Raw genomic sequence first — 16,364 nt, 5'->3', positions numbered from 1 at the left:
AGGGAAAAGAGTGAAAGTTGTCAGTTACAGATACCACCTATGCAGAGACCCAAGCTCGGGTGTGAGTGGTTTCAGTGTGAGAGAAGCATTTAGAGGCAATCATGCTTTAGGAGTGGGGAGAGAATGAGCTTTGGAGACAGACATGCCATTTTAGCTGTGAGGCCTTTCGCAAGTGACTCACATGAGAAGTCTCATGGCTTGTTTTCTCATGTAGAGAATGAAGATAACAATAGGTATCTCATGGGGTATAGAGAGGACTAAATAAGATAGCATATGCTAAATTCCTGGCATATAAAAGACACTCAATAAAGGACAGTTCTGTTCTGCTCTGGACCAGAACTAGGGTGAGGCATGGGAGGCACTCACCATGGGTACAAAATTTAAGACCCACCAAAACCTCAGTAATCAAGATAAATAATACTTATATAATACACGAAAAATTGAAATTAATGCAAACAACTATATGATGGACAAAAATATCAAAATTTTAAATAAAGGCAGAATCTGCCCTGTACTTTACAACCCTGGCTCACTTGCCACATCCTAATCCTGGCCCTGCTTACAGAAAAATCTTATTTACAAACACAGGAGCCAGCCACTGGGTCATAATGTGTTGATTTCATTCTTTAAAATATTTCATTAAAATATTATTTATAGGCCGGGCGCGGTGGCTCAAGCCTGTAATCCCAGCACTTTGGGAGGCCGAGATGGGCGGATCACGAGGCCAGGAGATCGAGAGACGATCCCGGCTAACACGGTGAAACCCCGTCTCTACTAAAAAATACAAAAAAACTAGCCGGGCGAGGTGGCGGGCGCCTGTAGTCCCAGCTACTCGGGAGGCTGAGGCAGGAGAACGGCGTAAACCCGGGAGGCGGAGCTTGCAGTGAGCTGAGATCCGGCCACTGCACTCCAGCCTGGGTGACAGAGCAAGACTCCGTCTCAAAAAAAAAAAAAAAAAAAAAAAAAAAAAAAAAAATATATATATATATATATATATATATATATATATATATTATTTATTACTTAGTTTTTTGGCACATTAAATTTTGCACCTTAAATGAATTCCTTGCTCACCTCATCTGGTCCAGGTTCTGGTTCTGCTTCACTATTTCTTAGCAATTTATTACTTGCCTTTTTCAATTTCTGTGAGAAAAATCTGTGTGATCTCTCTCCTCTTTACCCCTGCCAAACTCCTCTGCTACCTTGTTGTTCTCTCCTTAGCATGAAGAATTCTTACCCCTAGCTATATAATTCATTAATTACAGACATGACGACATTTATAGGAATATCTCAAACCTTAATGGTCTTGCCCTTGCTCCAGTTAACTCGAGCAGTAGGAGGTCCTAGAAGTTTTCTATAAAATATTTCCACGATGTCTACGGTGCTTACAAGCACAATCCAAGTGTCCCCTAGGTCCCAACATTTTGTAAGTGCCAAATAAGGTCACTTTTTTTCTAAAGGCCATGATGGGGTAGAGGGAGCCTTACAATAGGTTCTAGGGGAAAAACAGAGATGTGTATATTAGAGTTACATTCAGGGAACTTAGTGACAGAGGGGGTGAAAAAGAAATGGGTACAAAATAATAATCTTTTATTGTGTGAGTATTATGTGTTAGAGTTTGTGTTATATGTATTATATTATTTAATCCTCATAAAAAGCTTCATAAAGTATGTATTATCTTATTTTGCTGATAAGTAAACTGGGACAAAGAAAATTAACTTGCATGATCAGCTAGTAACTGGCACTTCCAGTGTCTTTTCTGCTTTACATAATGAATTGTACGCAAGGCTTTACAACTTAGAAGAGAATTTTATGTATATTTTCTACTTTTATCCTTTCCCCAGTCATATGAAAATAATATTCCCACTTGCTATGAAAAGAGATTGCAGTCCATAGCCACCAAGTCATCAAAAAAAATATTTTCTTACTCTAGTGCTCTATCCTTAACAACTTGTTGTCTCTCATCTAGGAATTTTTCATCAAAACTCCCTAGTATTGTCTATTAATATAAGCTTATTAAACTCTAGTTCTTGTCTGGATTAACTGGGCAACACTATATTCAGTCCTCCAGGTCAAGCCTAAATGCTACCTTTTGTGCTGAACTAGACATCCTCCATTTGCCCTCTAAGTCACTCTCCAGCCTTCTCCACCATGAAGGCCAATGTGTAGGGATTACGTTAAAAAGTCCCTCTGACTTCCTATTGGATTTAGCTAAGTGGGGATCCCCAATGGGGAAGCAGAGGGAGAAGAAAGAGTGGGGTCAGGGCACCTGGCTCCCTTGCCGTAAGGTCATCTCAGGCCACTTATTCCCACCAACAAAGATAAGGATTCTCCTCAAGGTAAGCATCTCTGCTAGACTCCACCACCATTCAGAGCCGAGAGAGGAAACAGCTCTCCTGCTGCTTGCTGCTTCACTGCACTGTCCCTTGTGTTTTCCTACATTCTCCCACATCTTTGTAAATAGTCCTGATTTAAACCCTGATGTAAATGTGTTCCTCTCCTGTTTGGACCCTGGCTGATGCAGCCCTGCCTATGCATTTGAATCAAGACTGTTAGAGTTGATTTGATAGACTTGATATTCAAATCCTAATGCCATGCTGAGAGGGGTTATCAGAACATCATCTCTGAAACATCACTAGAAGAGCTCACCAGGAGTTATTTGTTCCTTATTATGCATTCATGGCATAATTGTTAAGCTTCTACTTTGTGCAGAAATAAAAAAGTCTATCTTGCCTTCACATCATGTACAAAATAGAGATAAGGGCCTAGGAACTTGGCAACAATTGGGCCAGAACAAGGATGATGAGCACTTAGAGAAAGAATTCAAGAAGTGGTGACTGCTCTCCGAATCTAAAAGTTGAAATTATTTTTAATTTTATATATATATATAGTCTGATACTTACAGTCTGAAAATGAAAAGAAGACAAACTGGTGACATGATCTGAGACCTGAGGGCTGAGAAATGTGTCTTAAAGACCTCTCAAACTCAAGAGGCTCGAATCTCCAAACTTCGTCTTCTAAGAGTTCTTCCTTGGGCAGAACTGAAACCTAGGAGTCATCCTTAGGCTCTCTCTCATCCTTATTCCCCATACAAAATCAATCACACATTTTCCTTGTATGGTATCCTTAGAATCTGTCCAGTTCTTTCAGTCCTACCCATGATCTAGTACAAATTACTACCACCGCTCACTTGAATTACGATGTCTCTCTACACATTCACTTGCTCACGACCTGGCACAGACTATGAGCGCAAAAAATATGTGTTAAAGATAGAAATAAAACGTCAGGAAGAAAAAATGAGAGTGACTTCTCCAAATCAATAAAGAAGCTTTCATTATGCATCAAAATACTTCATTTTTAAACATTTCTTAAAATATTACATTTTTCTCTGTCCTAAAGTGTACTGGAAATAATTCAATATTTACAGAAGACTGAGGGTCATTATTGGGAAGCTTAGTTATTGTACGTTCTAATGCTGGCTGACTTTCAACTTCTGTGCTTTTTAAATTCCTCAGCCTGCATGTCACAGATTTCCACTTTCTGCCTTTAGAGTTGGCAGTGTCCTTTCTGGCTACTGTCAGTGTCCCTGCCTCTAACAGCCTCTTTCATGCTTTCCAATTTGTTGCTTTAAATCTCCCGAAGACTGGGAAACTAGATAACCAAGCTGTTTGGATTGAGTGTCAAGTCAGACTGACATGTGCCAAGTGAGCCCCAGAGGATTCTTCTAAGTTAGAACAAATGACCTCTAGTATCCTGAGACCAACCACTGTCATCCCACTTCTGCCCACTGCTTTGCTTCTTTTTTTTTTTCCTTTTCTTTCTCCTTTTTCTCCTTCTCCATCTTTTTTGTTCGTGAAGATTGGTATTCTATGGACAGCTAAGAGGAATTTTCCTTCCTTCCTTTCAACAGCAAACCCACCAAAATGGTGGACCTAATCTTTAGGGTTTCAACATCCTTTTTAATTTTCACTATTTTTAGGTGTTTAGTAACACATGCAAGAATCTACTTCTCTCCATGTTCTATTCAGAAGAACAGGAGAACTAGAGGAGACTTCCTTGGATAAATGGAGTTGTATTCTAAAAAGACTGATACCAAAGGCATCAAGCAGTTGAATGGCACTGTTAGCAGATCAATCAAGCCTGGGTACAGTGGTAATGACCTTCTTCCTTGTTTACTAACAAAGATATTCTCTCCCTTTTAAAAATTTTATCCAATTAGAATAATATTAATTACTTCCACTTTTGGTTAAAGGGAAGTAGTGGGGAGTCAAAGTACTCACTGTAAACCTAGGAAGAGTTTTGCTGGCTGTGGAGGAACATCAAAGCAAATAAGAGACTTGTATAGGGAATTTCACAAGTACAAAGCAAATGAGAGAGCAACAGCTCTCTTTTCTGTCTTGGATTTGAGCACTTCGCCCTTTCAAGTTGATTGCATGCTTTCAAAATGCATTAAGGAAAAGCAAGAAAGGTGGAGAAACAAATTTGGAATGAAAGAGTTCTTACAAGCTGAGAATCAGGCTCTGATTTGAAGGACAATTCCTTTAATGTTTTTGAAGACTGGGTCTAACACTTGGTTTTGTACAGCCAGCTGGAGCAGCCTTTGTTATAACAGGCAATTTACCCTCTTTGATGCATATGTGATGTCGACAGGTCAGATTCAAAGGTGAGCAAAAATGGCAGCATGGTCTGTTCTCCAAAAAAAATAGTCATTACCACAGTTTTCTACATGCTAGCAAGAGGCCAAAGACTCACCACATGTTTAGGGCTGGAAGACATTCTGATGAAAAGTGAAAAGGCCAGAAAGAATCCAGGTGGCTGAGCTCATCAAACAGATGGGCTAAGCAGGAAGCTCAGAATAGGACATACTTATATAAGGGAGGCCCCTCTCTTTTTGCATTTGTGGAATAACTAGAAACCATACAGTGACTCTAAGTACAGTTCATTGAAGGTAATTTTCTACCCAGGTATATTTTAAAACTGTTTTCCACCCAATGTGCTTATTTTACTCTGTCTCAGAATGGGTTTGAAAATCAGGCTATTCTAAGAAACTACCTTTGTAATGGGAAATACAAAGCATTAGCATGAGTAAAAATGAGATGGTAGGCACCAAGGTGCACAGTCAGAGATATGAACACTAGTTTCATTGTATCATTCACAAACTAGTTCTGTGAGCTCAAGCAGGGTCCTTAAACTTCTAGTCCAGAATGTCTTCAATTTTAAGGGTATGGCAATATTACTTCTAAGGTTACTTCCAACTTATTTCAAGAACCTATGATTTTCAGGAATTTTCTGAACCTGAAATCTTATGTTTATCATAATGTTGGATGTTAGGGAGAACAGTGAAGAAAAGAAATCCGTATCTTATAGTAGAAAGAGCACCCGGAAGCAACAAGTATCATTTGACTTCAGTGAGCCTCAGTTTCCATTCCTGAAAAATGAGTATAATAAGAATGTACTTCACAGGACACTACTTCTATAAGTCTTCTAATAAGTCATGCTCCAGCCCTCAAGGACCATACAGTTTATTGTGTGAGTGGGAAAGACCAATGCTGACATAGAGAACTATGATTCTCAAATTTTAATATATATAAATATATATAAATATAAATCACCTAGGTATCTTGTTAAAAATGCAGCTTCTGGGATAGAATTCAAAGCAGATGATACTGGTCCTCAGATGATATTTTGAGTAGAAAGGCTATAAAACAAACATGTTTAAAATCAAACACCATACAATAGTTATATGTATGATACTTTATGATACTTACCACGAGTGAAAGCTTCTACTTCTTTCCACATACCTAAATCCTACCCACCCTTCAAGACCTGTTCAAGTGATATGGTTTATAAATATAGCCCAGACCACCAGAGCCCTTTGTAAGCTCTTTCTTCTAAAAATCTTTGTTTGTTTTATATGTTGGCAACTGTTCTGGTAATCCTGAAATATGGGTCTGCTGGTCAACTGCACCAGAGTCACAAAGGGAGCTTTTAAAAATACAGATTCCTGTGTCCTACTCTCAGTGGCTCTGGGGTCATTTGTTCAGGAAAGTAGCAGGAGGTAGGGGCAGGACAGGACTCTGGATTTTAAAAATTTTCCCAGATGATTATGATATTGGATTGGTTTCACAGAAAGTACTAAAGAAATAGTTCTCAGCATTGGCTGCATATTAGAATCCATCACAAAGTTTTTAAAACATACGGGCTCAGGCTCCAGGCCAGTTAATTAAATAAAGTCAATTAGAGCTCCCCAGGTGGTTCTAATGTGAGCCAAGTTTGGGAACCACAGCAAGTGGTAATGAAGTGTACTGGTGCAAGTAGGGACCATATCAGATTGTTTTACCGCTGTATCTCTGGTGCCTAACGCAGAACTGGGCATTTAACAAATATTTGTTGAGTGAATATATGAACTAAGATAATGAGTCTTCAGACTGTAAATTAACTCCTTAGTCTCTTGCCTGCCTCCCAACAAGATTATAAGCACTAGTGTGTGGGGTTACAGTTAAGTTCTGGAGCAGATGCCTGGGCTGTAATCCTGGCTCTGCCATTCACCACCTAGAAAACATAAGCTCCACAACTTCTTGTCCCTCAGTTTCCTCCTTTGTGAGGTAAGAATGACAACAATATTTGTGCTAATAAAATAAATTAGGACACAAAAACCATGTGGAAATTGCCTGGTACAGAGAAACCACTTAATAATTGATAGCTATTTTTACACTGAATCACCAAGCACATAGAAGTTCTTAGAGTTCTGTAATGGTCACATCAATGAACACTTTCCAGTTATTTAACCAATAGATATTTCTTTAAATCATCTTTATTTCAGGCACTGAGAATTGTTACTGTAGATATAGCAGCAAAAGAAAAAAAACAGAACTACTTTATAGAATTTAAAATATAGTTAGTGAGGTGTACAATGAACAAGTTATTTCAAAGTGATGAGTAATAGAAAGTTATTTTAAGTGTATCAGCTATTGCAAAGGAGAAAGGATCAGGGGGACATAGAAAGGGATGGGAGGATATCTACTACAGTTTATAACTAGGGCAATTAACTTAATATTAAAAGTCAGGAAAAGGTTCCTGGAAAAGAAGGGATGTTCAAGTTGATTCAGCTTAACAAGGAGACGACACAAGTTGGAGAGCATTCTAGGTAAAGGGAAGAGTCTTAATAAAAGCTCAGAAGCATGAAGAGCAATGTACCACAGGTACCAAATGAAGGCAGGTGTGGCTGGTACAGAGCACAATCAAGGAAGGCTTTGAGAGATATGGGAGCTTAGGGTGAGTTTTGAAGAATGGGTAAGATTAGGAAGGGAATGAAAAAAAACGGGTTGAAGATAGGAAAGTAAGGATGAACATAGCATTCATTCATTCAACTTGTGCTAGATGCTGAAGATAAGCAGTGGGTGAAAACAGAAAAGATTCCTGCCTTCATGGAATGTACATTATAGGTGGGGAGGAAGACAATAAAACAAATCAAGTAATTAAGCAAGATTATAAGAAGTCATTATAAACAATATAAAGAAAATAAGCAAGGCGCTATAATGGGGAAAAACTAGAATGTGGGCTGGAAGGAGATATGTCTGATAGGATTATTAAAGAGGACCTATGGATTTCCATGTAATGTGGTTCTATAGCAATGGACATGTCAAATTGTAGTCACCCTAGAAAGCCAGGCAGGTGACTTTGACATCTTTAGGAAACTGAGGTTGCTCGTTTTAAGGTTGTCTGTACTCCCTATCCTTTTTCTTTTACCTCATGATTCTTTCCCCTTCTCTACTAATAATGCAAGGCAAGTTCTTGGCTTTGTTTAGGAAATAATTCGACAGTGAGCAGGTGGTAGAAGAAAGCAGCTTTATTGAAGTGGCAGTGTTACAGCTCTGTGACTGCTCCTTGCAGAGCAGGGCTAATCCATAGGCAGTGTGCTGAGAGTAGCAGCCTATGGGTGGTTGGCAGTTGTATTTAAACACACGTTTGATGACATGCAAATAAAGGGGCAGGATATTCAGAAATTGGTGGAAAATGCATGGTAACTTCTGGTTGTTGCCATGGAAATGGGTAGTAATTTCTGGGTATTGCCATGACATTGGTAAACTATCATGGTGCTTGTATCAATCCATTTTCACACTGCTATAAAGAACTACCTGAGACTGGGTAATTTATGAAGAAAAAAGGTTTAAATGACTCACAGTTCTGCAGGCTTAACAGAAAGCATGACTGGGAGGCTGCAGGAAACTTTCAATCATGGTAGAAGGCGAAGGTGAAGCAAGCACGTCTTACCATGGTGCAGCTGGAGAGAGAGGACAAAGGAGGAAGTGCCACACACTTTTTTTTTTTATTATTATACGTTAAGTTCTAGAGTACATGTGCATAACATGCAGGTTTGTTACATATGTATACTTGTGCCATGTTGGTGTGCTGCACCCATCAACTCGTCAGCACCCATCAACTCGTCATTTACATCAGGTACAACTCCCAATGCAATCTCTCCCCACACCCCTCCCCATAATAGGCCCCAGTGTGTGATGTTCCCCTTCCCGAGTCCAAGTGATCTCATTGTTCAGTTCCCACCTAGGAGTGAGATCATGCGGTGTTTGGTTTTCTGTTCTTGTGATAGTTTGCTGAGAATGATGGTTTCCAGCTGCATCCATGTCCCTACAAAGGACAGAAACTCATCCTTTTTATGGCTGCATAGTATTCCATGGTGTATATGCACAGTGCCACACACTTTTAAACAACCAAATCTCATGAGAATTCATCCACTATCTCGAGAACAGCAAGAGGGAAGTCCGCCCCCAACACAAGGGGGTTACAATTTGAGATGAGATTTGAGTGGAGACACAGAGCCAAACCATATCAGCACTGGTGGGAGCATCTTGCACAGATGGGCAGCAAGGGCAACTAGAAGCTGCCTTCAGCGCTGCTTGCTGATTTTGGTCTATCTGCAGTCTGGTCTAGAGAATGAGTTCTGCCGGCGTCTTCGCTTCATAATGTTCCTTCATTAACTTCTCCCTTCTTTCTTTTTCTTCCAAAAATAAGTGGAGGAGGGAAGGGAGCATCATGTAGAAATCAGTGATATGACCCAGATTTGAAATCACAAAGAAATAATTTTGAGACATAAGCTCTACTCTTTATTAGCGTAGGGACCCAAAGCTTCAGTTTCTTCATCTGTAAATGGGGTAATCATATCTGCATTAGCCAGAGTTCTTCAGAGGAACAGAACCAATAGGCTGTACATAGATGATGGGCATATATATATATACAGAGCGAAAGATTTATTTTAAGGAATTGGCTCATGTGATTGTGTGGGCTAGGAAGTCTAAAATATGCAGGGCAGGTAGATGGGCTGGAGACCCAAAGAAGACTTGATGTCACAGCTCAAGTGTGAAGGTGGTCTTAGAGGCAGATTGTCTTCTTCCTTGCAGGACCTCAGTCTTTTTCTCTTAACACCTTCAACTAATGGGGTGAGGTCATCCCGCATTATGAAGGGTAACCTGCTTTATTCAATATCTACTGACTTAAATATTAATCACATCTAAAAAATGTCTTCACAGCAACATCTAGACTTGTATTTGACCAAGTATGTGGGCATCATAGCTTAGCCAAGTTGACACATAAAATTAACAAACTAGTCTTTTTGCTTAAAACAAAGTGTGATTCTTTTTTTGCTGGGTAAACTAACTTCTAAACTTACATCCCAAAAACCTATTAACTGAAGCCAAAATTGATCTTTCTAAACTCTGAATCTGATTTATGGAGTCATTCCACAAATACTACTGAGCACATCCTTTGTGACAGATACTTGATAGAGGTGGGTTACTAACATGCAATGAGTCTGTACTTGCCCCAGCGAATTTAGTCAGCTAGGGAGATGAGATTACAGACCAGAATAGTCCCTATTTACTGGAGCCCTACTAAGTGTAAAGCACTCTGCATTAATTATGTCATTTAATCTTCACTCTGACTTCACAATGTGGCAATGAGTAAATTCTGCAGATTAAGTGGTTTGCCCAAGGAAACAAAGGTTACTGGATGCCGGAATGGGCATTTGAACCCTTGTCTGTCTGATATCAATTCCCATGAGCTCTTCTGCCTTCTGGTTACAAAGACAACCCTGTAAGATTGTTGCTATAGAAAAGGTTTGTACAACATTCAGTGAGGGCACAGGAAAAGGCATCCCTAACTCTGCCTGGGTAAGTCAGGGATGACTTCACAATGGTTATGATGATCTTCTGTTTGAAATCACTAAGGCCTTCAATGGGGAAAAGGCATCCTGAATATGAATTAGCAAAACACCTAACATACTGCCTGATAGTCCTGTTCACTCTATGCTTTGTGTTGAACATTCTACACTTCCTCTCCTGGTATCCTTTGCACATCTTTCTCCACACACCACTTTTCTCTTTGGCAAAATTCTATTTGTTTCTACAACTTTATTGTGTTTTAGCTTTGGTGAGGTATAAGTGATAAAATTTGCATATATTCAAGATATACATTTCATATATGTATACACTATGTAATGATTACCACAATCAAACTAAATAATACATCTTTCAACACACATATTTGCCACTTGTGGGTGAAAGGCGATAAAGACACTTAAGATCTGCTCTATTAGAACATTTCAAGTAAACAATACAGTCACCATGCTATACATTAGGTCCCCAAAGTTTATACATCTTATAACTGAAAATTTGGATTCTATAAACATCTCCCCATTTTCCTCACCCTGCATCCCCTGGTAACCACCATTCTATTCTCTGCTTCTATTAGTTCAAATGTTTTAGATTCTACATTTAAGTAAGATCATGCAGTGTTTGTCTTTCTGTATCTGGCTTATTTCATGTAGTATAACATCCTTGAAATTGATTCATATTGTCAAAATGTCAGGACTTCTTTTTAAGGCTAAATCGTGTTCCACGATATATACAGCATTTTCCTTATCCATTCACCAATTCACGAACACTTAAGTTGTTTCCATTACTCAGCTATTGTGAATAATGCTGCAATAAACATGGAGGGTATGTATCTCTTTCGGATACTGATTTTATTTCCTTTGGATGTATACTTAAAAGAAGGATTCTTGGATCCTAAGATTAGTTCTTATTTTAATTTTTTGAGGAATACTGTTTTCCATAATGGCTGTACTAATTTACATTCCCACCAACAGTGTACAAGGACTCCCTTTCTCTACACCCTCAGCAGCACTCCTTGCCCCCCAACTTTTTTTTTTTTTTTAAATAGACATTCTAACAAGTGTAAGGTGAAATCTCGCTGTGGTTTTGACATGCATTTGCCTGAATATTAGTGACATTGAGTAACTTTTCACATACTTCTTGGTCATTTGTATGTCTTCCTTGTAAAAATGTCTATTCTGGTCCTTTGGCAATTTTTTATCATTTATTATTATTATTATTATTATTATTATTACTATTACTATTACTATTGACACGACATTTCACTTTTGTTGCCCAGGCTGGAGTGCAGTGGCATGATCTTGGCTCACTGAAACCTCTGCCCCCTGAGCTCAAGTGATTCTCCTGCCTCAGCCTCTGGAGTAGCTGGGATTACAGGCACCCCCCAACACACCCAGCTAATTTTGGATTTGTAGTACAAACAGAGTTTTGCCATGTTGGTCAGGCTGGTCTCCAACTCCTGACCTCAAGTGACCCACCTGCTTTGGCCTCCCAAAGTGCTGGGATTATAGGAGTGAGCCACTGCACCCGGCCAGCAATTTTTTAACTAGGTTATCTTTTTTGTTATTGAGTTGTATGAGTTCTTTATATATTTTGGATGTTAACCTCTGAACAGATAAGAGGCTAATAGGTCAGATAGTGTGCAAATATTTTCTCCCAATCTGTAGATTGCCTTTTCATTTTGTTTATTATTTCATTTGCTATGCAGAAGCTTTTCAGTTTGATGTGCTCCCATTTGTTTATCTTTGTGATTGTTGCCTGTGCTTTGGGTGTTATATCCAAAAAAATCATTGCCAAGATCAATGCCAAAGAGATTTTCCCATGTTTTCTTCTAGAAGTTTTACAGTTTCAGGTCTTATGTTTAAGTCTTTAATCCATTTCTGGTAAATTTTTGTATATGGTGTAAGATAAGGATCCAATTTCACTCTTTTACATGTCAATATCCACTTTTCACAATGCCACTTATTGAAGAAACTATCCTTTCCACATTGTGCATTACTGGCACTCTTGTCAAAGATTATATCATATATATTATAACTCACACATATGATGTGTATATGTGAGTTAATTTCTGGGCTTATTCATTATTCTGTGTATTTATTTTCATGCCAGCGACATACTTTTTGATTACTATGCCTTCGTAGATTTTGAAATCAAGTAGTGTGATACCTTTCAGCTTTGCTTTTCTTAAGACTACTTTGGCTATTCATGGCCTTTTGTGATTCCATATGAATTTCAGAATTTTTTTTTCTATTTCTGTGAAAAATTTTACCAGAATTTTTATAGGTATTAAATTGAATTTGTGGGTTCCTTTTAGTATGCACATTTTAATAATATTACTTCTTCCACTCCATGAATGAAGGATATCTTTTCATTTATTTGTGACTTCTTCAATTTCTTTCATCAATGTAATAGTTTCCAGTGTATATATTTTCAGTGTATATATTATATATATTTCACTTCTTTGGTTAAACTTATTCCTAAGTATCTTATTGCTTTTAATTCTATTGAAAATTGAATTATCTTTATTCTTTTTTTGGACAGTGTGTTGTTAGGGTATAGAAATGCAACTGATATTTGTATATTGATTTTGTATTCTGCTACTTTACTAAATTTGTTTATCAATTCTAACAGGCTTTGGTAGAGTCTTTAGGGTTTTCTGTATGTACAATTATGCTATCTTAAACAGAGATAATTTAGCTTTTTTCCTTTCTGATTTGGATGCCTTTTATTTCTTTTTTCTTTTATAGGCTAGCTCTGGCTAAGACTTCCAATACTATGTTGAAGAGAAGTTCTGAGATTGGGCATGCTTGTCTTGTTCCTGATCTTAGAGGAAAAGCTTTTCAGTTTTCACCATTGACCATGATGTTAGCTGAGGGCTTGTCATATATGACCTTTCTTATGTGAAGTACAGTCTTTCTACACCTAATTTGTTGAGGGTTTTTATCATTAAAAAAAAAAGATGTTGAATTTTGTCAAATACTTATTCTGCATTTATTGAGATAATTATATGATTTTTAAAATTTGTTCTTCTGCATCTATTGAGATAATTATATGATTTTTAAAATTTGTTCTGTTTATATACTGTCACATTGATCAATTTGCATATATTGAAACATCCTTACACCCTAGCGATGAATGCCACTTGATTACGGCATTTGATCTTTTTAATATGCTGTTGAAGACAGCTTGCTAGTATTTTTTTTATTTTTGCACCTTTCTCATAAGTTTTGATATGTTGTGGTTCCCTCTTAATTTTTCTCAAGATAATTTTTGTTTCCCTTTTGATTTCTTCTTTGACCCATTGGTTGTTCAAGAGTGCATTACATAATTTCCACATATTGGTCAATGTTCTAAGATTCTTTGTTGTTTATTTCTAGTTTCATACCATTGTGGATAGAAAAAATACTAGACATGATTTTAATCTTATATTTTTAAGATTTGTTTTGTGTCCCAACAGATGATCTCTATCCTGGACAGTTTTTTCATGTGTGCTTGAAAAGAATGTGTACTGTGCCACTATTAGATGGAATGTTCTGTGTATGTCTGTTAGGCCCATTTAGCCTGTATCGTTAATTCAAGTCTGCTGCTTCCTTATATTTTATTTTTATTTTCATCATAATTTGGGTTTTTTTAATTTTTATGAATACATAGTAGGTGCATATATTTAAGGGATAAATGAAATGTTTTTATATAGGCACTTAAAGAATTGCACAATAATAACATCATGGAAGATGGGGTATCCATCCCCTCAAGCATTCTTTGTGTTACAAACAATCCAATTATACTCTTTGAGTTATTTAATTAATTAATTTTTTGAGACAGAGTCTCACTCTGTTGCCTAGGCTGGAGTGCAGTGGTGCAATCTCAGCTCATTGCAACCTCCATCTCCTGGGTTCAAGTGATCCGCCTGCCTCAGCCTCCCGAGTAGCTGGGACTACAGGCGTGTGCCACCATCCCCAGCTAATTTTTGTACTTTTAATAGAGACGGGATTTTGCCATGTTGGCCAGGCTGGTCTCAAACTCCTGACCTCAAGTGATGTGCCAGCCTCAGCCTCCCAAAGTGCTGGGATTACAGGCATGAGACACTGCACCTGGCATCTTTTAGTTATTTGATAATATACAATTAAATTATTATTGACTATAGTCACCCTATTGTGCTATATGACACTAGGCCTTATTTACTAATTTTAACTTTCATACCCATTAACCATACCCTCCTCCCACATATACAACACCCCGCAACTTCCCTTCTCAGCCTCTGGTAATCATCCTTCTACTATCTATCTTCATGGATTCAATTGTTTTGATTTTCAGATCTCACAAACAAGTGAGAACATGCAGAATATGTTTTTCTGTCCCTGGCTTGTTTCATTTAACATAATATCCTCTAGTTACATCTACGCTGTTGCAAATGAGTGAATCTCATTCTTTTTATGGCTGAATAGTACTCCATTGTGTATAAGTACCACATTTTCCTTATCCATTCATCTGTTGATGGACACTTAGGTCACTTCCAATTCTTGGCTACTGTGAACAGAGCTACAACAAACTTGGGAGTGCAGATATCTCTTTGATATCTTGATTTCCTTTTTTGGGGTATATACCCAGCAGTGGGATGACTGGATAGTACAATATCTCTATTTTTAGTTTTTTAACGAACCTCTGAAATATTCTTCATAGTGGTTGTGGTAATTTACTTTCCCACCAATAGTGTACAGTGGTTCCCTTTTCTCCACATTCTTGACAGCATGTGTTATTGCCCATCTTTTGGGTATAATCCATTTTAACTGGGGTGAGATATTATTTCACTGTAGTTTTGATTTGCTTTGCTCTGATAATAAAAAAATATGAAATGCTTCACCAGTTTGCATGTCATCTTTGTGCAGGGTCCATGCTAATCTCTGTATCATTCCAATTTTAGTGTGTGTGCTGCCAAAGTGAGCACTGACATTTCCTTATGGATTTTCTGTCTGTATGATACATTCATTGTTGAAAGTGGGATGTTGACATCTGCTACTATTATTGTATTCTAACTATTGTCTGTTTCTTCCTTTAGTTATGTTAATATTTTCTTGATATACTTAAGTGTTTTCCTGTTGGGTGTACATGTTTACCATTGTATCCTTTTAGTAAATTGATGCCTCCATCATTATATAGTGACCTTCTTTGTCTCTTATGACAGTTTTTGATTTAAAGTCTATTTTGTATTATACAAGAATAGATACCCCTGCTCTCTTGGTTTTTATTTGTATGAAATATTTTTTTCTATCCCTTTGCTATCATCCTATTTGTGTCCTTAAGACTAACATGAGTTGCTTGTAGGCAGTATGTTGTTGGAGCTTGCTTTTTAATCCATGTAATCACTCTGTGTCTTCTGATTAAATTATTTGCATTTAATGTAATTATTGATGGTAAATAATTTATTATTGTCATTTGTAATTGTTTTCTGACTGTTTTGTAATGTCTTTGTTTCTTTCTTTCACTCTTGCTATCTTCCCTTATGATTTGTTGACATTTTGTGATGGTATGCTTTCATTTCTTTCTGTCCTTTGTGTATCCACCAGAGTTTCTTTTTCTTTGTAATTAGCATAGGCCTTACATAAAACATCTTATAACATTCTGTTTAAAACTGATAACACCTTGAATTCAACTGCATTTAAAGCTCTTCAGTTTTTCTTCTCCCTCACACATTTTATGCTATCGATGTCCCACTTTGCATCTTTTTATATTGTGTATCCATTAAAAATTATTGGAACTATAGTTAGTTTTAAAACTTTGACCTTTTAACTTTTATTCTAGAGTTAAAAGTGACTTACATATCATCATTACAGCATCAGAATATTCTGATTTTAACTATATATTTACCTTTACCAGTAAATTTGCCACTTTCATGTGTTTCATGTTGTTACTTAGCAAACTTTCATTTCAACTTGAAAAAAGACTATTATTTTTGTAAGTCAAATCTAGTAGTGATGAAATCCCTTAGCTCTTGTTTATCTGGAAATATCTTTATCTCACCTTTATTTCTAAATGACAGTTTTTCTAGATATATATTCTTAGCAGTTAGTTTGAGTCTTTTGGCACTTTGAATATATCAACCCACTCCCTTCTGGCCTGTAAAATTTCTGCTAAGAAGTTCACTGATAGACTTATGGGGGTTCCATTGTGTAT

At 37.3% G+C, this 16,364-nt stretch overlaps 1 non-coding gene across 1 annotated transcript; it reads right to left on the bottom strand.

Annotated features, from left to right (window-relative positions):
- Positions 1-15,034: 15,034 nt before the first annotated feature.
- On the bottom strand, positions 15,035-15,138 carry LOC114672468 (U6 spliceosomal RNA). Its single transcript, XR_003722884.1, has one exon. It is a non-coding gene; the product is annotated as a U6 spliceosomal RNA (small nuclear RNA).
- Positions 15,139-16,364: the final 1,226 nt, after the last annotated feature.

The sequence above is a fragment of the Macaca mulatta genome, chromosome 14, assembly GCF_049350105.2.
Source record: "Macaca mulatta isolate MMU2019108-1 chromosome 14, T2T-MMU8v2.0, whole genome shotgun sequence".
Lineage (NCBI taxonomy): Eukaryota > Metazoa > Chordata > Mammalia > Primates > Cercopithecidae > Macaca > Macaca mulatta.
The sequence above is the reverse complement of the archived record's forward strand: the minus strand, read 5'-3'. Positions and strand labels throughout refer to the sequence as shown.